The sequence below is a fragment of the Coturnix japonica genome, unplaced genomic scaffold (assembly GCF_054131305.1).
Source record: "Coturnix japonica strain WE unplaced genomic scaffold, WE-NBRP24 Scf044, whole genome shotgun sequence".
Lineage (NCBI taxonomy): Eukaryota > Metazoa > Chordata > Aves > Galliformes > Phasianidae > Coturnix > Coturnix japonica.
In genome coordinates, this window is record NW_028188947.1 from 2,566,899 (window position 1) to 2,583,417 (window position 16,519).

A 16,519-nucleotide genomic window follows, 5' to 3' on the forward strand; every position below is an offset into this window, starting at 1 on the left:
GCAGACATTAATAGTTCACTTATATTGCAAAAAGGCTGACTTCTCTATGAGAAGTTGTAGTGCACAGAGATAGGGGCTGGAGTCCTGAAAAGCAGTTGGGCTAAACAGGAAAATATCCAGGAGGCTTTGATATGATTAGGAAAGGAGAAGCAAGTTAGAGCTCCCTCAACTTCTGCTACTTAAGGGATGGCGAAGCTCATGAAAATAACTTCAAATTCTGGAGTTAAATGAACATTTTGCAAAGGGAAAGAAAATCTTTTACAATACAGCAGAAAGCAGAAAGGACAACATCTATAGTATAGCAGAAGGAGTGTCTCTGAGAATGGTCTGGACTTGTCATTATCTTCTGCACTCTGAACAGGACTCCAAGCCCAGGAACAGCACATGCCCAACAGCAGTTCCATCAGCGAGTTCCTCCTGCTGCCGTTGGCAGACACACGGCACCTGCAGCTCCTGAACTTCTGGCTCTTCCTGGGCATCTACCTGGCTGCCCTCCTGTGCAACGGCCTCATCAGCAAAGCCGTAGCCTGCGACCGCCGCCTGCACACCCCCATGTACTTCTTCCTCCTCAACCTGGCCCTCCTCGACCTGGGCTGCATCTCCCCAAAGCCATGGCCAACACCCTCTGGGACACCAGGGCCATCTCCTACGCAGGATGTGCTGCACAGGTCTTTTTCTTCCTCTTCTTCCTCTCAGCGGAGTATTACCTTCTCACCATCATGTCCTATGACCGCTACATTGCCATCTGCAAGCCCCTGCACTACGGGACCTTGATGGACAGCAGAGCTTGTGCCACTATGGCAGCAGCTGCCTGGGGCACTGGGTTTCTCAATTCCCTGCTGCACACTGCCAGTACATTTTCACTGCCTCTCTGCCATGGGAATGTTGTGAATCAGTTTTTCTGTGAAATCCCTCAGATCCTCAAGCTCTCCTGCTCAGAATCAAATCTCAGGGAAGATGTGTTTCTCATTTTTAGTGTAAGTTTAGCCTTTGGGTGCTTTGTTTTCATAATGGTGTCGTATGTGCAGATCTTCCTTGCTGTGCAGATGATGCCCTCTGAGCAGGGACGGCACAAAGCCTTCTCCACGTGCCTCCCTCACCTGGCCGTGGTCTCCCTATTTGTCAGCACTGTCATTTATGCCTACATGAAGCCCCCCTCCTTTTCCTCCCCACTTCTGGATCTGACAGTGGCACTTCTGTACTCACTGGTGCCTCCAACACCGAACCCTATTATCTACAGCATGAGGAACAGGGAGATCAAGCAGGCTCTCAGGAAGGTATTGCAATACGCACTTTCAGCTTTCATAAACTGCACATCTTCATCACACAATTCACTGTGATGTTTCTTTATGTTTTATTCTTGTTTGTATTTTTGATTTTGTTTAATACTCTAATCTGTAAATATGTTGCTATTTATTTCACTACTTCTTTCCTACATACTTTCCACTTTCTTACACCAAGAGCTTGTGTAAACATTGAACCAGAATGCCTGAATAGGTTAAGAAATAAATAAAAAGCTTTAAAAATAGACTTTTCCTTAGCTCTTCTCTCTTCCTACCTTGTCTGGGTCTGGGGGAGGTACAGACACGGACAGCAGCACAATGTGCTCTTTTCATTCTGGCTTCATTTACACTGCCACAGTGCTCTCAGGTCCTCGCATCTGTGCAGGCCTGAAGGTCTTGTGTGTCTGACAACAGTCCTGTTGCCTCTACAGCAGCACTCCGGGACAGCAGTCAGTAGCCAGCAATATGAATGGCTGTGTCAGGGCTGGTTTTCCTTGCTGGCACTGTCATTGAGTTATCTAGGTTAGTCTATGTCCATGACAGAGGGGGCAGTAGACCCGTAGTCCGCCTGGCCCCAAACAAATGGGAAGGGAAAAGGGAAAGGGGTAGGGAAGTGGGAGCTCGGCTCTAGGAAACAAACATAGCAGCGGCAAAGACCTAAGGAGGAAAACTTATTTTACTAGCTGTGATATGTGGAATACCAATAGGAAAAATTACAAGACCATGACATTCCACCCTTAATTGTATATCACTATATCATACTTAGAAAACATATCTGTGTACAAATAAACAATAAATAAAATGCATTACACACACAAGTCTGTATACATATATAGTCATGGAATTACTGTCTTCAATCCCCCAACATCACATTCCCTTGTGGTACACATTGAACATCCCCACCTTTCTGCATCACCCACCAAGTGCACCCTGGGCAAAAATGGTTCCAAGGAGAGGTTTGCACTTTCCAGAGGCTGGAAGGACCCAAACAGCTTTTCCCAACATGTTCTTTTCATGCACTGCAGGGACCTTATCTCCCTCTACATTATGTAGGGAGCTGGATTGTGTAGCACCATCTCTACTGACAGATCCACTTGTGTTAACTAGCCATGTTCTTAATTCTTAAATGTTCAACCTCCCATTGCTTTCAACACTTTTTTTAACAACCCTTTGAAGCATTCAGTCTTACCAGAGGCTGGTGTATGATACGGGATATGATAAATCCACTCAATGCAATGGTCATGCCCCCAACTTCAGGGTTGCCAAGGTCTTTGTGCGCCTCTCCAATGGAGGAGCCCAGTGTTGTGTTTGGGTATAGGGACGGGGTAGGGGTAGGGTGGCCCAAAGGAGGGGAATAGGGGTGCCAAGAGTCTTGGGGGTGCTAATCAGGGAGGAACAGAGAATGGGGGAAAATGAAACACAAGGGATTGGGGACCGAAACAGATGTGAGAATTGGGTTGCCAAAGAAAGGAGAAGAAAGGGGAGGCCTCTGCCAGGCAGGGACAGACCCCACCTACTCCTGCAGAGCTGCCTGAGGGCCACCCTTGAGCACAATCAGCATGGCTGCCTGGACACTCACCACAGCAACATCCGAGTCCGGCAATTGCACAAGTGGCTGTGGGGAGAGGAGTAGGAGAGAGCGTGAGAGAGATGCTCGCATCGGGGATCCCCAATGGCCAATCACCTCCAGCCCCAGCCCACATCCCCCACGGATGCTTCACCTGAGCTTCCACTGTGCAGCACAGGGCAGCGAGGACCATCACGAGGCTGAGCACAGCTGCCTTCATCTTCCTCTGTGCTCTGGGAGCTGGGTGAGGCTGCAGGAGGCAAGGTCTTCATTTATCCTCCAGAGCCCCTCCCACTCCCCAGATGCCCCTGGGCTTGGCAGACTCCCATGACATGGACTGAGCCCTGGCATGCAGCCATCCATTGCCCTGGCCAAGGGAAACAGGAGGAAGCCAGGGATCAGAGGAAGAACACTGAGTGCTGGGATCCCAATGGCATTGAGCCCAAAGCCCCCAGGTCCCAGCATTCAGCACACATGGACTTTTTGTCCTCCAGGACCACCCAGAGATGACACTGTCCCCATATCAAGGCTTTGTCCAAGGACTCATCACTGAGTCCTGTCCAGTCCTGTGAGGCTGCACAGTGTGATGCTGATCCTTTGGGGAACTGTGGCACAGCATTTGGGGACACTGGGAGGTAAAAGACTAATAGGGACATGGGCAGTGATGAAATTATAGAGATACTTCGAAGACAAGGGGTCACAGGGATATGGGGACATGAAGATACGGGAACATCATGGGGATATGAGTATATCATGGAAGTACGGAGACATCATGGAGATATGGGGAAATGGGGACATGCGGCCAAATTGGAGATGCTTGCTGACAGGGACCTGGAAGTTTGTAGATGGGGCCATCAAGGCCAGGCTGGACATGCTGATAAATGTCTTAGAACTACTAACAACTCAAGGATTCTAAAAGGAAACACGATATGCCAATTTGAAGTGCTTCATCTGACAGAACAGCCAGCTGGTCACAGCTTTCAGGGGGCATTTGCCATAAACAGGAGAGCTGCTGTAGGTCAGCTCTGAGAACAACACTTGAATGTTTACTTTGGAAATTGCCCGGGGAGCAGCCAGCTGGAAGAGTTTCCTTTTCCTGACCTCCTCATATCAGTCATCTCATTAGGGGCAGCTTTCTGCCTAACAGCCTATGCTCCAGAATGGCTCCTGTAGGTGCTGGGTAACTTTTATCAGACCTTTGTGCAGGACTCCTCTGCCACAGACCATCCTGGAGGCAGCGACCAACTCTGTGTACAAAATGGAAGAAGCCCTGAAGGAAGCTTGGACACTTCTGACCTCATAACTCATATCCAAGAACTTGTCCTGTTCAGAGTCACACAGGGAATGAGTAAGTGGGAACCTGACAATCATCGTGCAAACCAGCTGCAGCTGCTGGCCTCTCAGAGGCACTGACAGATGTGAGCCTGAAAGCACAGACCCCAGCCAGGAGCCCAGGGATGGCCAGTCAACTGTTGCAAGCTGAAGTCAGCTCACAGTTTGTGTCACGGTTTGAACGAAAAATCCACTTGCACCCGTGACAGGGGGCCGTGGGCCCCGCGGGGGCCCTAGGCCAAAAGGAAAAAAAGTTAATTAGGAAAAGAAAACAGCGGCAACGATCTAAGGAGGCACACTTATTTACTAAATACTATATCGAAATACAGGATAATAAAATATAATATAATATAATTGAAAATTGAGCTAACGAATCAGACAAAATATGAGAGAGAATGAGTCCCGTAACCGAGAGGCCTACTGTGAATCTAGGCGAACGGCTGAAGGCTCCCACACACTCCCCTGAACGCCAGAACTCGAAAGACAGAGATCAGTCTAGTCTGCGACCGAGTTAATATAGAGTCCAGGTCCCGTGACCTATCGTGTTGTTCTCTGGGAGATGTAGTTTTCTTCTGTAAGTAGCAGATTCAGTAAAATTATTCATGCTTTATATGATGTTATGATGTGGAATACTGATAGCAAAATTACAAAATTATTAAACCATGACAGTTTGACAATCAGCCATGGGCTTCCTGCTGGACTGTGTGTTTCTGAGAACATCCAACCCCAACAGCTTTAGAAATGTCTCACAAGAAGGAGGAAAGACAGAGTGACTGCACATCCTTTATTCTGTTAAGGTTCACAGAGAGTCTAGTTCATTATGTACAGTGCGTCTGCGCTACACTACAGAGTTACAAGCTGAAGAAGAATTGGTATGTGTAATGATATTTTAGTGAAAAACATTACAATATGAAAAAAAATAATAATGAGATTTAATACATTTCAGTTATAAAAACTGAACAAAACAAAACAACACGAGCATGCATCAGTAAAACCTGCATTACATACCATGAATTCCAAAAGATAGGCAGCTCAGTGTTTTTGAAACACATTTGATCATCACTTTTTTCACTGCATCCTTGACTTCCTGGTTTCTCATGCTGTAGATGAGGGGGTTCACTGCTGGAGGTACCACGGAGTACAGAACTGCCACCATCAGGTCCATAGAGGGGGAGGAGATGGAGGGAGGCTTCAGGTGGGCAAAAAAGGCAGTACTGAGTATTAGGGAAACCACAACCAGGTGAGGGAGGCACGTGGAGAAGGCTTTGTGCCGTCCATGCTCAGAGGGCATCCTCATCACGGCAAGGATGATCTGTACATAGGACACAACTATGAAAACAAAGCACCCAAGGACTAAACAGACAATAAAAATGATAAGCGCAACTTCCCTGAGGTAGGAGGCTGAGCAGGAGAGCTTGAGGATCTGGGGGATTTCACAGAAAAACTGGTTCAAAATATTCCCATGGCAGAGAGGCAGTGAAAACATACTGGCAGTGTGCAGTAGGGAATTGAGAGCCCCAGCGCCCCAGGCAGCTGCTGCCATAGTGGCACAAGCTCTGCTGTCCATCAAGGTTCTGTAGTGCAGGGGCTTGCAGATGGCAACGCAGCGGTCATAGGACATGATGGTGAGAAGGGAATACTCCACTGAGAGGAAGAAGAAAATGAAAAAGACCTGTGCAGCACATCCTGCGTAGGAGATGGCCCTGTTGTCCCAGAGGGTGTTGGCCATGGCTTTGGGGAGATGCAGCCCAGGTCGAGGAGGGCCAGGTTGAGGAGGAAGAAGTACATGGGGGTGTGCAGGCGGCGGTCGCAGGCTACGGCTTTGCTGATGAGGCCGTTGCTCAGGAGGGCAGCCAGGTAGATGTCCAGGAAGAGACAGAAGTTCAGGAGTTGCAGCTGCCGTGTGTCTGCCAACGGCAGCAGGAGGAACTCACTGATGGAGCTGCTGTTGGGCATCTACTGATCCTGGACATGAGGAATCACTCCAGGAGAAAGAAAGTCAAGTTAGGTGAGAGTTCTCTTAGCACAAACCTGTACTGTTCCTTGGTGACCTTCCTCCTGCCGTATAATCCTATCCGTTCTCTTCCTCTGAGGGTAATATTGGTTCAGATCCACAGCCTAAGATTGTTGTCATGAGTTGGAATGTGGATGGAAGAGGAGAGACCTCTGCCCGTGGGCTCTGGAGAAGGTGATCCTGAGCCACCCAGGTGGGTACACTGTAAAGTGGCAGGAGTGCTCAGATTTACTTGTAGAATGTGACATGCCTCTTAGCATCTCACCACATCATCTCCCTGGGCTTTCAGGTAACAGAGAGATGCTAAGGCAAAGATTTGCATCCTAGAGGGCAGCTCACAGCTTGGAAGGACATCTCTCTGAGAGAGAGACAAGTGTCCTAATGATGGAGTCTCATTAAAAGAAATTCAGCAAGTTTTTCAGCCGCACAGAATGTGTTGTCCACAGCCCTGAGCAGCCGCTCTCAGACCGTGTGCTGCAGAAGGAAATGAGCTCATGCCTGGAGAGATGCAGCTCTGCTCTGCTGGAGCTCTGGCTGCAGAGGAGGCAGTTCAAACCTTAATGGGATAAGCAAAGCTGATGTTCATTCTGTCCATCGAGCCAGGAAACGATGATGGAACACAAGGATACTGCTCACAAACCTACTCATCTCCAAAGCTACAGCACAGCAGTCTCAGTGCTATGTTAATATATACAGCTTGTCTCCCATTTCTCCGGTCATTCCTACCCTAACAGTAGGAAAATGAACAAAGGGCAGGAATTCCCATGTTTGGTCCTCTTTTTTTTTTTTTTTTTTTTAAAATTCTCTCTGCAATGCCCCGAGCATGCAGTGCTGCTGAGAGCCTCCAGCCTCATGCAGCACCTTGAGCAGCAAAAGGCCTCTGTGCAGACTGGGGGCTCCTCCCCCCTTCCCCCCCCCCCCCCCCCCCTTGCATCTCCCTACAGCTACCTGGGCAGCTCCCCAGGCAGGCTGAGTGCCAAGCCTGGCTGGCTGCTGAGTCCCTGACCCAGCACACTGCCTTGGGATGCACGGATCCTGGCTCTGCAGGACACCTTTACACTTCCATAGGGAAGGGATTCAGCTGAATCCATTCAGGCATCTTATCCTGAGGTTGTAGTCCTGGCTCCTGGAGGGGACTCAGCTCCCTCCCATGCCTCCCACACACCCAGTTGGACCAGCACTGACCACATATCTGGCCACAAGCAACTGCTCCCCTGCATCCCTCCTCTTGCACAGCCTTCTTTCTCCTCCATCACCATTCATTCCCATCTTTGCCTGTTGCAGTCACTCTCCAGTTATCAGCTCTCACTGAGTACATTTCCCTCTTGGATCCCCAATGCTACCCCCATGCTGGCTGTACCTCCCTCTCCCTGACAGAGCTGCCATCTGTGTCACACGGGTTGTGCTGCACTTGGTGACATCTCGGTGACTGCTGTAAGACAAAATACCCTTAAAGAGGACATCTCCTTTTTTGGATAGCAGTCTTTGAAACCTCAATCTGCAACACTGAGACCTCCCTAAGGAGCAGTTCAGGCCTTGAAGACTTGAGGGAAATGGCTCGTTAGGTCTTTCTGCACAGTAATGAGACCCACAGCGTATGTGGTGTACGTGAACTTTGGGGGCCGAGAGAAGACTGCTGTAAGCAAATGATGGAGGTGCAGTCAAAATGTTGTTCAGAAATGTTCGAGAGTGTTGGAGCTGCAATTGGTCCCTGTGGAACCATTACCAACAAAGCCTCCCTACAGCCATATTAGAGCAGATAACTGGAGGCTGTGATTACAGGCAGGCCTTCATCTTTTTGCTTAGCACCACTACTATGGGGAAGTGGGCTATAAACTTCAGTTCAAGATGATGAGCACAGCACACAGAGATGGTAGCCTGGCAATCACACCTGGTTTGACTGTGATGTTGTTGGCTATTCTCTCTTCTCAGTTGGCAAAGTACGAAGAGAAGTTTGTTAATGTCAGACCTTCACGCTTTCTACTGCTACTGTTGATGAAGGGTAGTAAGTTACACCAGACACTCCTTGAATAACTTCTCATTTTGTAGTTTTTCATATACACTCAGTTGGCCATAAAAACCACGGAGCCCACTGTCTGTGTGCTACACCATGTCAATTTCTAGGAAGCTGGTGAAATGTTAGGGCAAGTGAGGGTCTTCTTGAGATACTCCTTTAAAGAATTAAGAATAATTGGTATCGTTGTCCAGGCTGAGCAGCTTATAGTAGACTCCCACAGTGACATCTACTTTATTTCTTTGTCCCATAATCCGTATAAAAGTAGGAATCAGGTTAATAGGGGCCTTTCTTGAAGATTAAGTATCCTAGGCTTTGGGGAATGTCAGAAGAAAAGGACCAGTGGGACACGTCAACATTCCTATAGTTACAATACAGCTGAGTCTATAGTTAAGACAATACAGCTGGGTATAAATAAAGGAAAGGTAGCCAAAGAAACTGGTTTTGACTGATTGAGTGGAGGAGCTGGGTCAAAGCAACCTGAGGAAAGCAACCTGACTTCATCCCAACGACCACCAGAGTGAGACCCCCACTGTGGACTACGCACGTGTCAGTAGGAGGGACAGCATGTAAATGAGTTCCCAGAAAAACAATGAATGTGATAATGATATCTTGGAAATCTGTTAAATATGTATACGCTTGCTCTGTAACTTTCTAACACTTCTGTCCACTGATGCGCATGATAGGAGGAGTGATCCCCATGTGCCCAGTGCTGAATAAGCACGTACCTGCTTTATAACCTAATTCTGGATATAGAGTTTGATTCCACATGTCACAACCTCTACAGCCACATCTCCTACATCCACCTCTGACCTTATGGCCCAGGTAATAGAAGAGGGGGCATTACATTTGAAGCAGATTGCAGCGTCTCAGGCGCGGACTCAGATGTGAACGATCCAAATTGTTTATTACAAGTTCTCACATCCCTTATATACCTTCACAAGTTGTTATTTTCTAACTTTCCCATCTGCCCTTACAACTTTCCCAAACACCTTACATGTCAACAAAGCATTCTACAAAACACTTTTCAACTGTCCGTGCAGGCACATATCCAATCAGAGCTGTGAGACTCTTCTTCTCCTTGCAGAGGTGTCCTTAGTTCTCATGCTGTTTATCTTGCTCCACAGCTGCTGCTCTGAACAGCTTTTCTTGTATTCCCACAATTCCCCCTTTTTTGTTTATTGACAAGCTACTACCATACTATAAAATAATAACACTAATTATATTAATAAAAATCATTATAACTCAATCAAGGCCTCGATTGACAATATTCTGAAAATGAAAAAGGAGATAAGGCAAATGACAAAATATATGGTTAAATCCACTAAAATATCAGATGCATTTTGCCTGCGGCCTAAGTTCCTACAACCTGGAAAAGAATCCCTGAGAATCCAATTCTGTGTAAATCTGAAATGGGTTAGAAAAGACTTCAATTTTGTGTTATCCATTTTAGACCATCCCGTTAGCATGAAGCAAATACCCCCTAAGCTAGCACATTATTACTTATTGTCCCTGGAGAGGCAGAAAACTGCAGAAAAGGAGAGAGAAGGATCATGTTGGCGGTGGATGCGATAGGCAGTGCCAGTAGGGCGTCCCCTTCTTCAAGGTGCATTTTCCCTTTCTCATCCACCACGGATTCTCTCTTGCTCTTTTCCTACTCAGGGTCTGAATGGTATTTTCCATTTGTACACTGCATCCGCATGGCCAGTGCGTGGAACAGAGCCCAAGTGGAACACCTGCTTTCAAAACAGAATAAATTGCCGAGGTTAGCTTTTTTAGCAAGCACCTTTGTTTCAATTGATGCATGGTCATATTTTGAAAATCCCAATTAGTGAGATGAAAAAGAGTTAATAATTGTTATGTTTAAGAATCATCCATTTGTCCAGGATTCTTTTCCAGGGAAGTTTCCACAAACTGAGAAGAGGCTAGTTGATAGGCTAATAAAATCATAACTGAACATTACTAATACACTAAAAGAGCTATTCCCATAATTTCCAGCATTGGTAACATCAAATCCTATTTAACTTATATTCTATCTACTGCCAAAATAGGAAAGACACACAATAATCTAAATAATGCTTAATAATTCTAATTCTTAAATTTATACCAGTAATGTGGAAGAGTTACCTGCTATGTCTTACCATTACTAAAATTATTATTTGCAATACAACAAATTACAAAGCAATATCAATGAAGTAAAAGGCGTATAATCACAAGCATTATTAAGGCTGGGTGTTATTTTCTGCCTTGAGATGAGGCTGAACATATCTTGCCAGAACCCATGTAGGGCCAGTCCTTGTAGAAACACAAGCATATCCACAACCCCAGGTTATCAATGGTAAGGGACCTTCCCCGTGCCCTGTGGCCATATTTCGAATGTTAACCATTGGCCGTTCCTTGAGCACTGGGGAGGCCCCAAAATGACGATCCACACGAGTTGTATTTGTATGATCACGATTCAAAAAATTCAGCACAAACAAAGCCTTACATAATCTTTCTTGTGGTGTGTCTCCTGTATTCCCCCTTTTTTGTTTATTAAGAACAGATTTCAGTGTTTGATGAGTGTGCTCAATGATAGCTTGTCCAGTGGGAGAATGAGGGATACCTGTAATATGTCTAACCCCCCATTCTTGAAGGAAAGTTCGAGTGGCCTTAGAGGTATAGGCGGGCCCATTATCTGTTTTTATCGTATGAGGGATTCCCATAGCAGCATAAGCAGATAACCAGTGTTTACGGGCGTCGCGACTGCGTTCACCCGTATGTGCTGTGGCAAATATGTAAGAAGAATGAGTATCTATCGTTACATGTATGTATTTTAGACGGCCAAATTCAGGAACGTGAGTGACATCTGTCTGCCAGAGTTGAAGAGGGGCTGTTCCACGTGGATTTGTCCCAGTTTGAGGCAAAGGGGCAATTGCCTGGCAGTCTGGGCATGTTAGAATAACGTTACGGGCTTGATCCACTGTCAGTTGGAATTGTTTTTGTAAGGCTCTCCTGTTCTGATGGAAAAATTGATGGGAGAGTTGTGTTTGCTCAAATAATTGAGGAGTAGCAAAAGCAACTGTGGCTTGATCAGCCTTATGGTTGCCCTCAGTTAAAGGACCAGGCAATGTAGTATGCGATCGAATGTGCATAATAAAATAAGGAAGAGTACGGTGAGAAACATAATGCAAGACTCGCTTGAGCTGTACAAACAAAACCGGATTATTAACTTCCTTAAGAAAGGATCCTTCAATCTGCTGAATGATACCTGTAACATACAAAGAGTCAGTTATTATATTAAGCTTTTGGTCTGAAAAAAATTGGAAAGCTCGAGCTACTGCAGCGAGTTCTACAACTTGAGGTGATCCGTCAACAACATGTACGTCTGACTGCCATTGTGTAGCAGTCTCACGCCAGAGAATCACTGCTTGGTGTGTCTTGCCAGAGCCATCTGTAAATACAGTAACAGCATTAGGTATTGGAACATGTGAAAGTAAAGTATTAGTAGCAATGGGGATATCAGCCAAATTATGTAGTAACTGATGTTTGGGAGGATGAGTGGAAAATTGTCCGGTATAGTCTGCCATAGCAGCCTGAAAAGCAAGTGACTGCGCAAGCATCCAATCTAAATCTTTTTTAGTAGCGGGTACATATATGCAATCAGGGTCAAGAGCTCGTAGAATTTGTAGACGATGTCGACCTCGTTGTATTAGCATAGCAAACATTTCCACTCATGATGTAATAGTTTTTGAAAATGTATGAGGTAAAAATACCCATTCAAGAATAATGAGAGGATCCTTTCTTGAGGTATCCCATTGACATAACAAGCTATATGGCCGATAGAAGTTGGATATTATTATGAGATGTACTGGAAGTGATAAACAAACACGATGGCTATATCGATTTTGCACTGATGTTATTACAGAGTCTAAGCATTGTTGTGCTTCTGGTGTTAATTGTCTTTTAGAAGTTAGATCTGGGTCTCCTTTCAGTAGTTTGAATAAAGGATGCAGCTCTTGAGTAGTAATTCCCAAAAGTGGCCGCAACCAATTAATGGTTCCTAATAACTTTTGCAGATCGTTTAATGTCCGTACGTGAGGTACTGTTTTGAGGATTTGTGGCTGGATAGCGTGAGATGCAATTTTCCATCCTAAATATTTCCATGGAGAACTAAGTTGCACTTTTTCTTCTGCTATTTGTAAGCCAATAGATTGGACTGCCTCCCGGATGAGCAGTAAAGCGTCCTTTAGACCCTCTTCTTGTTCTGCTGCTATTAAAATATCATCCATGTAATGATAAATAAGGACATGAGGTCTAGCCTTTCGTACTGGTTGTAATGCATTTGCTACAGTCAATTGACATATCGTTGGACTATTAAGCATTCCTTGTGGTAACACTGTCCAATGATACCGCTGAGCAGGGCTTTGTAGGTTGATGGAGGGCACTGAGAAAGCAAATCGTGGTGCATCTTTTGGATGAAGCTGAATGGTAAAAAAAAAACAGTCTTTCAAATCAATGACTGCTATAGGCCAATCCGAAGGTAACATTGAGGGTGAAGGAAGGCCAGGCTGCAACGCTCCCATAGTCTCAATTACTGCATTGACAGCACGCAAGTCCTGTAAAAGTCTCCATTTTCCACTCTTCTTGAGGATAACAAAAACCGGAGTATTCCAAGGGCTGGTAGTAGGCACTATGTGACCAGCAGCTAGCTGTTCTTGAACTAACTCATGTAAGTGCAGCAACTTTTCTCTTTTTAAGGGCCACTGATCTACCCAAATAGGTTGTTCTGTTTTCCAAGCTAAGGGTATAGGTTGCTGCCGATCAATGGCCCTCACTGAAAATTTGTCTGCAAAATCATACCCCACTGACTTAAGAGATCACGACCCCACAAAGTACAGGGAATTGGCAAAATGTAAGGAGCAGCGTGAGCAATGCGACCATCAGGCCCTTCAAAAGATAAAATTTGGGCACTTTGTTTTGGCTGCTGTAGGCCCCCAACCCCCACAATAGCAGAATTAGGATCTCTTAATGGCCACTCAGAGGGCCAACCACTGGACTTAATGATGGTAACATCAGCTCCAGTATCCACTAGTCCTAATAACTGTCTGCCATTTACTAAGCATGGTAATAATGGTTTGTCTTCTGACAGTTGTGTGGTCCATAGCACAACAGGTTTATCTGTGCTCCCAAATCCACCGGTTCGATCTCTAATACCAGGTTTGGTCATAGAATGAAAAGGGACTAATTGTGCTATTTTTTGGCCTTTTGGAATAAAACAGGGGGGTGAGGGTGTCCATGCCATTATCTTAATTTCCCCGGTATGGTCAGCATCTATAACTCCAGGTAAAACAAAAAGTCCCATCCTTGTAACAGAAGAACGTCCTAACAAGAGGGCGCTACACCCGTACCCAAGGGGACCCATTACCCCTGTTGGAATGAGAGTCACGGTGCTATCAGTCAGTGTCACTGACTGGGCAGTGGACAAATCCACTCCTGCGCTGCCAACGGTGGCTGGTCTGAGTGAGCTAGCCAGACAGCATCTGGCTGAGTCGGGACCGTATTTGCTGTCATAGCGTGCGGTCTCACTCTCTTCTTGCTGTTTCCCAGCAGATCGCAGGGCTGTGCAGCAACAGGAAGTTTGGATCGGCAGTCTCTAGCCCAGTGTAGCCCCTTCCTGCACCATGGACAGGGTCGAGTTGGAACAGCAGAAGCATTTTTATTTGCTCGCTTGGGCTTTTTACAGTCCTGTTGGACATGACCTGGTTCCCCACAATTGTAACACTTTACTTTTTGAGCTGTCCCTGCATCAAGTTGGGTTGCCAATGAATCTGCTAGCAGGGCCATTTTATGACTTTCTGTGCCTACATCTTGACAGGCTTTAATCAAGTCAGTAATTGATGGGTCTGCATTCTTTAGGGACTGTAAAACCTTTCAACAGTCTGCATTTGCGTTTTCTACTGCTAATTGCTTAAGCAAGACATTTCGGGCAGCTTCATTTTCTACTTGTCTCTCTAATGAATTTTATAAACGGTCAAGAAATTTAATGTAAGGCTCAGTAGCCTCTTGCCTAATTGAAGTAAATGAAGCATCGGGTGAATTAATATCAGGAACCTGACGGACAGCATGCAACACCAAAGTCTTAACTTGCTCCAGGCATTGCCTGTCCAGCTGTGCCTGTGCCTGAGGTGGTGCCCAGGCCCCTTCCCCCATGAGTTCCTCTAGGCCAATATGATTTAGGTTGTTCAAATTATTCAAGGCCTGGACGGCAGCCTGTTCCCGGTATTCAGTCATGAACACGGTGTATTGCATGGGAGAGAGGATCATTCGTAACACACTTTTCCAGTCATGAGGGGTCATAACATAACTATCACCAATTGCAACCAAAAGATTATATGTAAAGGTAGACTGAACTCCGTATGTTCTCACTGACTTCCTTAGCTCTTTCACTGCCTCATAAGGCAGGGATTCCTAACAGGGGGCCTGATTCGGCTGATACAACACAGGAAAGGTTTGCAACGTGTCAGCATCACCCCTTAATATTGCTTCTTTTCTGCACTGCTCTAAGACACCACAGTACGCTGTAGGGAAATTTGTCGTTACTGCTCCCTTCAAATTATCATCAGGAGGAAATGTGCCCGATTAACATTCCGGATATACTGGACCAGTGTCAAAACGATCCCCTGGTTTTGATCCGTCCGTGTCTTTAATCACGTTACACGTCGGCTGCACAGACGCTGCAGCGCACGACGTGGGGGGGGGCGGAAGGCGGAGGCGCAGAGAATAACGTGGGCGGAGCGGAGGGCGGAGGCGCGGCGAGCGTCATGGCCAGAGCAGAGGGCGGGGTGACGAACGTCGTAGGCGGAGCGACGGGCGGGGGCGGGGCAAGCGTCGTGGGCGGAACGGGAGGCGGAAGCAGCACGACGAACGTCGTAGGTGAGGCGAAGGGTGGGGGCGCCGTAGAGGGCGGCAACGCGGCGAACGTCGGGGGAGGAGCGAACGGCGGGAGTGCGAGGGGGGGGTTTTGCGGCTTTTCGTCTCCCCGAATCGGGGGGGGGGAGAGGGTTGGAGCCGCCAGTGAGATCCGGGCACGGGCCGCTTCCCGCAGCGAGAGGCAGCGGCGGGATTGGGACGGAGGGCGGCAGGGAATGGTCTGAAGAAATTCTTTCCCGTCGTGATTGCTTAATCCCTTCCATTATCCAGCTCCAAACGGGCAACAGCTTAGCAGCCGTTCTGTCTTTAGCGAGAGAAGCCTCATAGAGTTTTGAGCCGATTTTGTCCCAAAGTTCTCCATCGAGAGAGAACTCAGTTTTTGGAAATTCAGGGACATTTTTGCTTATCCATTTAAGAAGAGTAGCTAATGCTGAAGTAAACACAGTCTTATCCTGATACAGTAACACTGACCGTAATACTTCGAGATGTACTCATTGCTCCCTCGTTAGTGAGCTCCCCATAGCTCCTACTGCTCACCTTCTGTCCTGCAGAACGGGGCGGGTGCGCGCGAAACAGTCTCTCCAAAGTTCAGTCAGGCGACGCTGCCGGACCGGGCTCGCTCAGCCGCGGGTTGATTTGCCCCACATTGTGGGCGCCATTTGCAGCGTCTCAGGCACAGACTCAGATGTGAACAATCCAAATCGTTTATTACAAGTTCTCACATCCCTTATATACCTTCACAAGTTGTTATTTTCTAACTTTCCCATCCGCCCTTACAACTTTCCCAAACACCTTTACATGTCAACAAAGCATTCTACAAAACACTTTTCAACTGTCCGTGCAGGCACATATCCAATGAGAGCTGTGAGACTCTTCTCCTTGCAGAGGTGTCCTTGGTTCTCATGCTGTTTATCTTGCTCCACAGCTGCTGCTCTGAACAGCTTTTCTTGTATTCCCACAGCAGATCTTATCTGACTTAAAAGTTGGATGGCCTGAGAGGTCACTTCTAACATAAATGATGCCATGATGGGGAGATCTCTGCAGGGGAGGCTGTTGGTTGAGCAGCCAGAGAACTCAGACCTCATTACATTTCACTTGCTCAGAGTTTGACTGTTACAAAAGCCTGAGTATTTCTTTTTAGATGTCATCAAACGAACCAAGTGGGTTTCCTGAGGAGAACATTTCATATGAAATTGCTACCAAGTGTCATCCACTTGCTTTGCACTGACCTCAGAGAATATTAGAGGTGATCATGGACTGGCCTGAAGGTAAAAAATTTGGAATATCACCAGCAGAAGCGGTGTCACGTGCTAAAGAGGCCCCACCATTCAGTGAACTACTAGAAAAGAAATACGCCCTTGAAACATACACAGTACCCCATGCTACCGCCCAAAACA